This window comes from Pomacea canaliculata, linkage group LG1 (genome assembly GCF_003073045.1).
Source record: "Pomacea canaliculata isolate SZHN2017 linkage group LG1, ASM307304v1, whole genome shotgun sequence".
Taxonomy (NCBI): Eukaryota; Metazoa; Mollusca; class Gastropoda; order Architaenioglossa; family Ampullariidae; genus Pomacea; species Pomacea canaliculata.
The window spans coordinates 15,040,977-15,046,976 of NC_037590.1; positions in this window are offsets into that span (position 1 = coordinate 15,040,977).

Below are 6,000 nucleotides of genomic sequence, written 5' to 3' on the forward strand. Positions count from 1 at the left end.
ACATTCGTGACTTGCCAACAATCCCCAGAATCCAGGTGACCGGATGTTCTGAAGATGTTTGAGTCTTGAGTCCCCGTGTCGCAGGCACAGTACATCCCTCGTTCTTGTTCAGTCTCCAGAAAAGGTGCCAGCGACTAGAAAGTTCGATAATACAGAAAGCATGTTGTGACTGTGACATTAGCAACACGAGCGACTGGTAGTAAATTATTCATGGGTCATTATCATTTTTATTATCATCCTCAAATTACACTCTGCTCTTATCTCCTTCTCTCACAACAATATTAAAAAAGTAACAAATTATATCGAATGATCCTGCGAAAGGTAATTTATTTCTCTTTTTCATAATAATTCTTCATCCTGCTTAGAAGACATTTGGCACTCCCTGTCACGTGACATTGCGAAGCTGTACACTGACGTGCGGGACTCCCACGCGGACCTGCCATGTGACTCCTCCTTCATTATGGTGTCTTCTGCACAGACCTCTCCGATGGTTGTCACTACTTCTTTTTTATAGAGCTTCCTCTGGGCTGCCTGGTCAGTTTAAATCAGAGTATGTTACAGTTATGTGGAGGAGATGAGTAGAGAGCACCGATCCCTTCAAACAGCTCCAGGCTCTCGGAAGTTTTCGAAGGAGAAACCGCCTCCTGGAAAAGCGGGGGAGATTTGACAAATAAAAGAAACCGTTGTAGACCAATCCTCGCTGGCCAGCAAATTTGAGTATTGTGCGGAGGTTGAGTGTTTCAACTCTAAACGAACAGTGTTGAATGAAGTTTGGATAGTGAGGCGTGAAAAAAAGTAACTAGATGCCTTGATATGAAGCGAGGGTAAGTCTCTGCCTGGGGTTACATGGGGAACTGAAGGACAAGAGTATTGTTTCCGAAGTTATACATCGGTGAGTCCTCAGATGTTTTACCCCTGGAGTGGTAGTTATAAACCAGTGTTAAGGATGTACTAGGGCAAAGAAACATGAAGTAGTGACCGCGGGGTCTGGACATCGCTTAATAACTTCGGAAACAAGACGCTTGTCCTTTCGTTTCTCGTCTTGCTCTGGGGAGACGACTTACCCTCGCTTCATAGCTACAGCCCCAAGAACACAGTGATGGAGAGATTGAGAGTGAAGATAGCCTGGTCTGTAAATGATACGATGATAAGCAGCCAGTGGAAGTAAGTTATCAGTCTTATGCTCCCAGAGAACCAGACAGGCAACAGCGTTCTGAATGCGTTGAAGGATGTGAAGTGTGGCAACAGGGAGACGAGCAAAGATGTTGCAGTAATCCAGGTCTTAGGGAAAAAAAGTAGACAAGAAGTTTGACGATGATATCTGTATTCAACGATGATAGAAAGACGTCGGAGATGAAAAAAAAATTTAATCAAACGGGAAATGTGAGGAAGGAGAGGAAGGAGTTGAGAATGGCGACAAGACCATTAATGCTTGCACGGTAGGGATTGTGGTGCCAAACAATCGTAGGCTAGAGGAGGAGAGAGTGGCAAGGTGTTGTTTCTGCCAGTGATTAATGACAGGGTTAAGCATGACTTCTTTTGTTCAGTCATCAGTTCTAGAATGTCAAAATATCCATGTCTGATAAAGAAGAGAAAACTATTAATTTCTGTCAGTAGGGAGCTGGCAGATGCGTGTCGTCTACAAAGATGAGATAGTGGAGTCAGGGCGTTCGATGACTAATGACAACTCCAGGGTGTAAGGAGTACAGAGGACCAGGCCCAAGACGAAACCCTGACAGACGCCCTTGAGGACCTGGAAAGTCTGGAAGAATCGGGGATCAATGAAGATGGTCTGAGACCGGCCGCAGGGACAGCTTTGAAACCAGTACAGGGTTGTGTCTTGAATGATGAAAACTGAATAGCATCGATCACCCAGAATGTCAAGGTCTAACACATCAAGCGTGGTAGACATGGTAGACAAGTCAAAGAGGACACCCTTAATGCCAGACCGCTGTCAGTGTCCCGAAGGTCAAGAGTAAGATGGATGAAAGGTTTCTGTGGTGTGATGGGAGTGGTAGGTGGAAGAGAGTAAAGTCTTCGTGAAGATGGTCAAGGAGTGGAAGCTTTAGGATCTTGAACAAAAATATAACATTAGAAACCGGATGGTAACCCCTAGTCCCATTAAGGTCAAACTTCTTTAAAAGTAGGCGCACAAACGCAGTCTTAAAGAAGTGTATACCAATTACAGAAGAAAAAAGAGTTGTTGATGATGAATTAAAGGCTGACAACTGGTGAAGACATCCTGCAATAAAACTTTGGCAATGGATTGTGATTTTAGTGATGAATCGTCTGAATATGATCGACGGCCACTGGCTTAAAGCTTGTCAATGGGGATCCAGAGAAGGTTAGAAGAGGTAGAAGCAGCATCCATCCCAAACCACAAGCTGTTGATTTTGTCCCCCAGAAAAGAAAACAGAGTAAAAATCTTAAGCGGGTGGGTGGAGACTTTATGATCAGGATTGGTGGAAGAGGGGAAGAATAGGCAGAGGCTTGAGCAGCGTTTACGAGTAAATTCAATTTCTTGGCACAGGAGGCTGTAGAATATATTTTTGGAAATGTTAAGTCTTGGCATCATCGGTGGCACTCTTGACCAGCTGTTTGTTCTCTAAAGATGCAGCGATGAACTTCGACCAGACTTTCTCATTACCCGCTCGATACCACTTTTCTTGGGTGGTCTGATCTCCTCAGAAACCCAGGGATCCGGTGGTCTGCTTGGAACAGAGGTGGAGACAGGCAGAGCAAGGTGCAGGCGTGTCATGACAGGGTTACACGAAGGGTTCCTCTGAGACAGAGCAGAGTATCTTCATCACCAAACAGACCTTCAACAGACTTGAGTTAGCACCGCACAATCATTCTAGGTGCTGATGTCAGATGTTAACAATAAAGTCGACATCAAGGTGGTCTGATGAGATGGTCAATTAAGGATGCAACTAAAGATCAAGTTATCAGAAGGCCGGATTGTAATGCAGTTCTTAGGAGAGAGGACTAATTGGGTGAGACTGTAGCTATCCAGAGTAGTTGGCCAGTTAAATGCTAGCTCTAGTAGGACACTCCCAGTGAATGTTGAAGTCACCAACGACAATAGTACTGGTGTCTTTGTAGTAATCAACTACATGTGCAAGTTAATGGAAGGAAGTATGGTCTTACCTCGGACATTTATCAGATCTTGAGCCCATGTCTGTCCCATGCCTCTGGGCACATGTGATCTTAGATATACAAAGCTGGGAGTGTGCAAGCATAGATCCGTTAGACCTGTATCACAAACCTGCTTTTTCATCATTTAGATGGGAAGGGAAGGGAAAAAGGAAGAGGTGGGCGGATGGTGTGGAATTCACATGGGAGTGCGAGGGTGTGAGCGTCTGATGGCGGACACTTTTTTTTCTTTGATGTTGCGGCATCATTAAGAGGCTTCATGGTGTACATTGTGAAGATCAGGGTTGAGGCCGAAACAGTGTTTTGCTGCTGGTTTGTGTTTCTTTCTGGAGTAACCTGATAACTAACCCTTTAACATTGATCGGAGAGCATGGAGGCTTTCCTTAGGGTTGTGATGGCATTAAGTCGTGACCAGACCTGTTGGAAGAGTTAATCTGTTCAAATTAAAACCTTTTAAGGTGAGTCTGAGTCAGCTTTTGTTTTGAGTCAACGAATCTTTGAGTCTTTTTAAAGTCTTTAAGTTTTTTTTTGGTTAATTTTGAGGTTGCATACATGGATTATTGCTCCATTCGTATGACGTAACCTTTTAGTTTGCTGTTTTCTATTAGTCTTGAATAAATTTCATATTTGCTGGATTTCTGTCTTAAGAACGGATTAAGGGATCTCCATGAATTATTAACACAAGGATCATCTAAAATTTACGTTTGCTCAGAATAGCATCAGAGATGGCAAAGAAAAACATTAATTGTCACAAATCTGCTATTAAAAAAAAAACTTGGATGAGAACCGTAAAGCAGGACGGATGGCGTGTGACTACCGCGGGTGTGAGCCTGTCATGGCGGACACTTTCCTCTGATTTAGTGGCGCGACTGGCAGGCTCCACTGGCAGGCTCCAGTGGTCTAAATACAGAAAATCAGGGCTGAGAAAGAATCATTTGATGCGGTTTTCTGTCCTTGACCGGGATAGGGAAACCTGGTTTGTGTTGTATTGTGAAATCGTGACTAGACTTGTTCAAATGTGTCAATTATTCACACCAAAATATACTGAAGTAGGATCTGCGTTAGTCTTTTTTTATTATTTTCTGAGGTTTTGGACTGAATGAAATTGGGGAATATTAAATTAGTGGTGAATTTAAATCTGAATGACTGATTGTAGGGAATGTACTTTTGTCAGTTTCTTTTTGTTTCTTTTAACTGTGCGTTCTTCATATATGGGTGCGTTGAATCTTGCTGAATTTCGAGAGGTATGGCAACCGAAAAAAAACTAGTGTCTGGGTTCTTTCATGTTAGAGCGCCAAACCTCAAGCTTCAAATTGGACTTTCTACAAAAGTGAACTGTAACAAAAGACATACTAAAATCCTGCTTAACGTGTCTTACAGTATGTCGGTGCAATAGGTTACTCATTTTGTTTGTTAAAGTTTTATATTTATTTCTGAAATTCAGATTTGTGTTGGTGTCTTCTATCTCGCCCGAAGAAATTGCTGCATGAAAAAGTTATGACAATATTTTTTTTTCCTTTTTGATACTTCCTATGTCAACAAAGCGTTTAAGAGTTTCGTGTTCCCTTTGTTTTCCACTGTTTTGGAGAGGACCTCTAAAAACCTAGAAATAAATGACTATATATATATATATACCTGAGTCAAATAATTGTTTTCCCACATGAACTATTTTCATAATACTGTCAGTTTAATCTTAATTGCATACAGCAATATTTTTCATGCATTTTTTTGTGATCTTGCATCCTTCAGTCCTACCACAGCAATAGGATCTGGCAGCCTTAGTGGCACAATAATAGTCACAAATATCACTGTATCTTTTGACCACCAGAGCATCATCTTCCAACCCATTGACCTAAGCATAAAAAATAGAGACTTTCTGTCAGAAATTCGATCAAAATCCATTAAAATTTTTCCCTATGGCATCATAAAAAAGGCTTTTAAACGAAGCAAGAATAAACCTATAAGTCGAAGCAGACAACCAGAAACTTCGTTGACTATTTGCGGTCACGGGGTTACTAAACCTTTCTCTACCTAACACAGTTTCGCAGTACCTTTGGGACAGCAGGGTGCATGATGGACGCTGGTTGTGTCTGTGTTCAAAGATCTGTAAAAACTCTTGTGTCCACAACACATGCGATGTTTATCTCGAGATAATCGACGCTGCATAAGTCTAATATAATAACATCAGAAAGAATATATAATCAAATGTCAACCTTTACCCTACCCTCCAACCTGTTATAGCATCTTTAGTCAGCACAGTGTGCACCTCTGGGTAAGCGGGTAGTTGACTGGCTAGAGAGCTTAACAAAATCCGGTTCGATACCCGTGTGGTGCATCCCCCTCCCATCCACCCCCTGCCTCAAAGCCTTTTGACTTATAGGGGTGGGAAAGGTAAGGTTGCCAGAGAAACAGGTACCGCCTTAAAAAAAATGTGAACCACGAGGAAAGTCGCTCTCACCTCATTTCCAACTACCGAATGAATGGTTAGGTACAAACATTTTTTAACAGTGTGTTTGGTGTTGTGGTGTGAATTCATGTCTGTGTTCGCGTTAATGTTATTCAAAAAAAAAAAAAAAAAAAAAAGAAAGAAAGAAAAAAAAAGATAAAATATCGATCTCCCTCTCTCCACTCCTACCACTTATTTTTTTTAATGTAAGCTTCCGGCAAAATTTCTGCTTTTCTGTCGAGACAAAGTAGGCCGTGGACTTTTCACGAATGACGACCACGAATGTCGTTAACGGAACACATAAACTGTGTGTTCACAAGAGTCATTTTTTCACAGCTATTATAGTTTTCGACAAGTGCATATGGACATTTGCCTTTTGCTCCTCGACTCTCAGGGTAGAT